The sequence below is a fragment of the Elaeis guineensis genome, chromosome 2 (genome assembly GCF_000442705.2).
Source record: "Elaeis guineensis isolate ETL-2024a chromosome 2, EG11, whole genome shotgun sequence".
NCBI classification, from domain to species: domain Eukaryota; kingdom Viridiplantae; phylum Streptophyta; class Magnoliopsida; order Arecales; family Arecaceae; genus Elaeis; species Elaeis guineensis.
The window spans coordinates 87,363,276-87,370,812 of record NC_025994.2 but is presented as its reverse complement, the minus strand read 5'-3'; the positions used below and the strand labels follow the sequence as shown (position 1 = coordinate 87,370,812).

Here is a 7,537-nt window from a genome sequence, read left to right as displayed (position 1 = left end):
TGCATTGATTCGCCGGTTCAACCATTGATCCGACGGTTGGATCGCTGATCCACTGATCCGATGTCTTGTCCGGATCGAAGTCCAGACCGGATTTAATAACATTGTATATAAGTCTGGCATTGTTTTGAAATGTATTAATTAGAAATCTGTTTAAGAAAATAAATATGTTCATATCATATTTGATGCAGTCGATCTCGGAATTTTTATTAGCTTACATATATCCAAGTACAGAATAATTACTGGAGTAAGAACTCAAATAGAAAAGTCAATGGATCCTGTCGGATAGATGGGCCTCTTTCTCTCTATACAAGTATAATTACGTACAAATCCCTCCATGTCCCAACCCCAGCCCCTCTCTCTCTCTATAAATAGAGACTGTAAGCCTCACTCATCCCTTCACGTAGGCTCTCCCAGATTGTCTAGTTGCTTGTGCCCCAGGGATAACATTCGTTTCACTCTTTTTGTAAGGCCTTCGCTTCTCCCATTCCCTCCAAGCCAATGCTAATCCTATCTTTTTAGTCGCCTTTTTTTCTGTTCATTTTTAATTCTTTAGATCTTAATGAAAGTTTAGTCTTCTTTACTTCAATATTTTATTTTTATTTTTGTTTTTCAAATCAGATTTAGATGGAATATGAGATACGTTGTTGTCGACGTTATTCTTGTTGCCGTGTCTTTTCTCTTTTTGTGTTTTGGGTAAGAATTGAGTGAGCGTAATCTCCGCGGATGGGATTAGGTGTCGAAAACATAAGAAGTCTTCTTCATTTCAGCTTGCTTTCTTTTATGTCCTTTCTAACTTTTTCTCACCGAATATGTTGTTCACTTTGGTTTTGATTCCAAGTAATACAGTTTCAGATACCCACTTGCTTCCCACCCAACCACCTAACCATGAACGGATGTCATTTGGGAGAAGAAAAGAGCGGAGATTGGGTGGCAGATTTAGATTTAACGATTTTTAATTTCACATGTGTCCACTATCATCTCTTTTTTACTTTTGTAAATGCTATTATATTTTATCTAACGAATATAAATATAGATACGGATATATTTTGGATGTAAAAATTTATATTTATATTTATTTTAAATAGATATAGATATAATTCGGATACTGAAAGTATAGATATAATTACGGATATAACTTAGATACTTAAACTTTATGACTACAGAATCAAACATATTATAAGATAAATGATAAATTAAGTTAATAACATGTTTATATAATTATATATTTTTTAAAATTTAATAAATATTATATAAAATTATATAAGATTATATGTAGATTCCAATATTCGAATATAAATTGGATAGTTGTCTATCTATATTCATATTGTGTTTCTTTGATAGATATGAATACAGATACGAATATTAGTCAGATTTTCAGATTTTTTATTTATATTTGAATTAATTTAGATACGAAATTAGATCCAGATGGATAATATCCATATCATTTCATCTTTAGATTCTACCCTAGTGTTAAGACAACAACACATAGAATCTTGATCTATACCGGATGTAGCCTAGCATCTAGTCAAAAATTGCATGGGATATTGTAATATAACAAAGTGAAAGTGAGGTAAAATTTCATCGTATCATGGTCAAGGGTACAAGCAAATATATGTAAATAATTTTAGAATATATATATATATATATATATTTATTTATTTGAAAATGAATAATTTGTATTTCTTTCTTCTTGAGACTTTAAATTTTGAGAAAGTAGATGAATTTTTCTTTTCAGATCTCTCTTTTTTGTTTTGATTTGGTTTGAAGCAGGAAACATTCAGTGTTTCTAGAGATACAGCGATGTCGAATTCAGGAGCTCTGAGTTTTGTTACCAACGTGGGAGGAAGGATACAAAAAGAAGAAGTCAAATCGGCAACGGAGAAGTAAATTTCTGACCTTGCCATCAGTTTTTCTTCTACGACGTGTCTTACTCTGTTTGATGATACAGAGAAAACCATCACAAAATCAACGAAAAAAATAAAAAAAACTTGCTTCTCCCATTACTGATTTGACAATCCACAAATATCAAAAGATGGTGCATTGAAGTTACTTCCTGGTGTTCACAACATTTTATTCGCAAAGTAGTTATTTCTGATCGCAAATTGTGCATGCTATTTCCATTTCTCCAGGTACGAGAAGTATCATGACTGTTATGGGGGGAACGAGGAGACAAGGAAGGCCAACGCCACCGACTTGGTAAGACAATTTAGTTATTTAACAATTTTTTATCTATTTGTTGGATGGTAATTCCATTACAACAATAATTAAATTCACTTTTGGGGATTTGATGCACATTAAAGTCAGTGCCAGCGTGGTGGACATTTAAAAATGTGATCTCATGGGTTAGAGCGTTATACAATGACAGAATCAGAGGAATGCTGGCTTGCTGGCCTATGTTGCTGGATATTTCTGGGAAGAGAAGGTTAAAAAGCATAAATACCCAGGATATCGCTTGACTTCGGATAGTTAAGCTGTAGCTGACCGTTTCTGAGGTCAAATGAAGGGACCTAAGTTGCGTGCGGATCCTTTACGGTGGTCCATACGATGCAGTGCACTACACCTACCATCCATCATATAATAAATAATACATATAATCACATATGCATGTATAATCACGTACAGCTGTCTATCATATTGAACGGCCGTATTGTATGGTGCATCATGGTATCATAGAGGATCTGTGTCTATCTAAATTTAATCTATTTATGAGATGCCTTCTATTTGAATATTTAAATAATACTTATCTTTTTTTTTTTTTTATTTTTTTCCATTTATTCAATAAAAATTGACTATCAAACATGTTTCGTTGTCAAAAATGTTAAAACAAGAGAAACATATTTTTGATTTTTTTTTCCCCTCTTCTAAAGTGACAGCCAGATGCAACCATAGTTTTCTTTTTAAATATTTCAAAATTGGTTGCTTGTAACAGACAATGTAGTTCTTCTGATTTAGAAATTGTTTTAATTATAAATAAGGTATACCCTAGTAAGATGATGCTTGTTTGTCTTGTGAGGGGATCTGTATTTTAATAAAGATGCTTTTTTTTTTTTTTTTGTGTGTGTGTGTGTCTAGTAATCCAATGAAGGGATTTTAAAACATTCTGAAGTATAAATTCATCTTTAATACCTTTAAGTGATCGTGAATTCAAACCTGACATGACACAGGAATTGTGGCTTTGTGCATACCCTCACAAAGTGTAAATAAATGCTTTTTTGGTATTTATTCGGTGCATTACAGGCAAACAAGTATTATGATCTCGTAACCAGCTTCTACGAATATGGCTGGGGCGAATCCTTTCACTTCGCAAACAGGTTAGCACCTTGTACTTTCATTACTCTGAATTTACTATATTTATGCATCTTTCAAAAGAAAATTCTACACTATATTTATGCATCTCTCATGATAACCGTATGTAAGTAATTAATGTCCATGAAGATATAAAGGGGAGACATTTCGAGAAAGCATCAAGCGGTATGAGCACTTTCTTGCCCTGCAGCTAGGCTTGAAAAGGGGAATGAAGGTTTTAGTAGTCTTTTTCTTTTATAACTTACATGACCCCTCTTAGTGCCCAAGTGCTTTATGGGTAACATGCGCTTCTAATATTTGTAAATGCAGGTGCTTGATGTGGGTTGCGGCATTGGTGGACCACTACGGGAAGTAGCTATATTCAGGTAACCTTTACCACTCCCCCTCCTGGTTGGTCTATATTTAGGTAATCTTCCCTCTTGTTAGTCTACATTATGTTCTAAAGTTACACAACTTATTACATAGTTGTTATGTCAGAGAAATAATTATGGCTCCTGAAATTGGGGAAGGTTTTAAGGTTGTACTATATTAAGTGCGACGATCTATGCAGACGTATATATAGTCCTATATTAATTATTTACTGAAAAATTTTTGAATACTTATATAGTTTTAAAAAATTCAAATAATATTTTCTAGCTAATTATTTTGAATGAAATTCTAGGTTGTCATGCTAAAACACAATGACTGGATTGGCTGAGCTAATATTTTGCATTTAACTATTGCAGCTTAACATCCATTACCGGTTTGAACAACAATGAGTACCAACTATCAAGAGCCAAGGTTGTTATTTTTAGTATCAATCTGTCTTTGTTAACATCAACGTCCATTTGAAATTTGATAGTAATTATCTATGTTAACAATGTTTACCCCACAGGGGCTAAACCGGTTGGCAGGATTGAGTGAGTCATGCAAACTAGTTAAGGTACACTTTTCTCCTTCTCTCTTCTTTTTTTCACTATCACCATTTTTCATATTTCTGCACTTGTTTTCTGCTATATATCCGTCTATTTATGCTTAACCATTATCTCTTACTGAATTTATGCTATTTTTATTCCCTCTAATTTAAAGATATGCTTTTGTTGTTAACATCCATAGATAAAACCAGTGCTCAAGAGAACCTCAATATTTTGGTTAATGTCTTAGCTAATCTTCATGCCTAATCTTTGTTTATCATATCTACAGGGTAACTTCATGAATATGCCATTCCCTGATAATACTTTCGATGCTATATATGCAATAGAAGCAACATGCCATGCATCAGATCTGGTATACTCCAGTGCAAATGCTTGTCTAAACATTTCATATGATTTATTTTAGTTTGCATCACACCTTCTCCAAATACTTCTGATGCCTTTGTGGTTGGTATAGGTTGCCTGCTATAAGGAGATTTGTAGAGTACTTAAGCCTGGTCAGTATTTCGCGGGCTATGAGTGGTGCTTGACTGATCACTTTGATTCCAAGAATGAAAAGCATCAGAAAATTAAGGCTGATGTTGAACTTGGTTCCGGTCTCCCAGAAATAAGAACTACAAGCCAATGCCTTGAAGCCTTAAAGCTTGCAGGGTTTGAGGTAAGATGTCACACATAATATACTGGTCCTTAATGCTTTCTCTACATAGATCTATTTGAGACTATCTACAAATGAAACCTTACAGGTTGTGTGGGAGAGAGATCGTAGGTTAGATTCCGAAGTGCCATGGTATTTGCCCTTGGATACGAGCAAATTCTCTATAAGTAACTTCCGATCGACGGCCATTGGACGCTGCATTACGAGATCTATGGTAAATTAGCTCGTTACTGTTCTCATCGCTTTTATGTTTTTTCCCGTTACTTTCTTCCTTGAAATTGAAGTTTGGAGCTTCTTCCTTTTTCATCTTTTGTATTATAGGTTAGTATGCTAGAATTTGTGGGACTTGCTCCAGCAGGAAGTTCAAAAGTTCATTCAATCCTAGAAAAGGATGCTGACGCACTTGTGGAAGGTGGAAGGTGAGTAAATATTTCGAGTTCACTTATTATAATTTTTGGATGCTCCCAATCTTCATACGTACTAGTGTTTGCCCACTTAATTACGTGTGATTGTTTCAAATGAGGTAACACGGCTAATTGATGCAGGGAAGAGATTTTTACACCGATGTACTTCTTCCTTGCCCGGAAACCTCTTTCAAAATCTTGAGGAGCAAGAGGCCAAACTACTAGTCTTTCTGAGGTTTGTCAGCTGTGGCTTAGCTTGATGAGAGCGGGGATTGGTTATGATTATATATGTATGTGTTTGTGTCCGTATGCATGTGTGTCTGTATATCTATGTACTTTAGTTGTGGCTGAACATTATGTCAGCTTCCTCGTGAAAGTCTCTTTGATTCCGTTAGTTTGTGACCTTTGTAATTGTTATCCGCAAAGAATAAAAATGCTGAAAACCTCGAGTTGGACCATAGCACAAAGTTTTAGATATTTTGCGTGCATTCCTCGGCACAGATTTGAAGTTTGTGTATATATTCGAAGATACAAATGGCTAGAGATAGGGGTGGCAATCAGATTGGGTCGGATCATAAACAGACCGGGTTATAAATGGATCGGATAAGAAAATTATCAATCCAAATCCGATATGTTTATTAAACGGATCAAAAATTCAAATCTGAATTTAATCTGTTTATTAAACAGATAATCCGATCCGACTCGTTTAATTTATTTATTAAATAAATCAAATTAAGTTGAACAGATTAAACAGATTAAACAGATCGAGTTAAATGGATTAGAAACAGGTTAAACAGATTTTAAACAGATTAAACGGATCTTAAATAAGTTAAACAGATCAGATTAAATAGATCAGAAATAGGTTAAACAGATTAAAGAGGTTAAATGGATTATTTGATTCAATCCGATCTGAATATTAAATAGATTAAATGGATTAAACGAATCAGATATCTAAAATCTATATCCGACTCAATTATTAAACGAATCGATCCGTTTATGATCCAAATCTGTTTAGCTTAAATCCAAATCTATTTATGATGAGTCGAATATGGATCTAATTGACAGATCGGATCATATTTTAGCAGCATTGGCTAGAGGGTAACTGGAGCAAGAGAGAGATGGATGGATGATGGCTGGCACTGGCAGGAGAGATCGAAGATGCGGCCTAGATGCTAGAAATAGGGATTTGGATCATAAAAGGACCTTTCATCATCCTCATTCTCTGACTCTGACTAGGTGGGAGAGGATTCTTGTCTTATTTGGCTTTAATGGCTTTAATGTGCTTCACCTTCACCATGGCCCATCTAGAGCTGATTATCAAGGGGGGAGTGAAAATGGCTTTCCGAAGTTCTCTAGCTCTAACAAAGATATTTTTATTAAATTATTTTTAATAAAAATATTATTATTATCAATTTATAATATTTATTTATACTATAAATTTATAATTTTTATAATTTATAATTATATAAAAAATATATAAATATTTAATTAAATATATGATTTTCTAAATTAATCATTAATAAATTAATTATATAAATTACTAATTAATTTATAATTTAGTTTAAATAGTTAACTAATATTATATAAATAGTTAATTAAAAATAATGAATATAAACAGAAAAATAGAAGATAATCTAATTATTTAATTATAATTATAAAAATTATATACTAAAATTTAAATAATGACTAATAAATTTAATAGTATATAATTAATAATATATATAAATATATATAAATAATATGAATGAAAAGGTAAAGAAGTATTATAGTTTTATCAAAAAAATTAATAAAGGATAAATTTGTTCATGCAAAAATTTATCTTTCAATGTTCCATCTATCCTTTCAATTGGTGAATCAATGTGGATGGGCAATCTCTCTTTTTTTATTCATCTTTTTCGTAACTTTTTAAATTAAATGATGGATGGAGGCCGTTTATCCTTTCAATTTTGTCCATTCACTCTCTCATGATTCCAATCAAGTACAGGATTAAAAAAAGTATGGAACAATCTATTTATTAAGCCAACCAACCCCAGCAACTAGGATTCCGTTCATCATTTTGGTCTTAATTCCAAACATCAATCATCGATCTTTGAAAACTCAACGTCGATGTAGGATGTAGGTCCATTCCATCCTTCCCAGAGACAAAGGGCCTTTTCACTAAAAAATGAGCCTATTTTCATGCGGACTTCGGCCACTACAGGCGGGAGTGCCATAGTAGCTTGGTTTGCTTCATTTTACAAAGGTGTGGCCCATTCCTCTTG

General features: G+C 33.1%; 1 long non-coding RNA gene across 2 annotated transcripts; it reads left to right on the top strand.

Annotated features, from left to right (window-relative positions):
* Positions 1-345: 345 nt before the first annotated feature.
* Positions 346-5,734, top strand: LOC105035859 (cycloartenol-C-24-methyltransferase 1). Of its 2 annotated transcripts, none has more exons than XR_012138640.1 (13): positions 346-463; positions 1,771-1,883; positions 2,130-2,196; positions 3,238-3,311; positions 3,436-3,520; positions 3,616-3,671; positions 4,032-4,086; positions 4,181-4,228; positions 4,489-4,572; positions 4,675-4,875; positions 4,961-5,086; positions 5,194-5,291; positions 5,418-5,734. It is a non-coding gene; the product is annotated as a cycloartenol-C-24-methyltransferase 1 (long non-coding RNA). The 2 variants fall into 2 exon arrangements; XR_012138641.1 differs by having other exon boundaries at positions 426-463; positions 1,768-1,883.
* Positions 5,735-7,537: the final 1,803 nt, after the last annotated feature.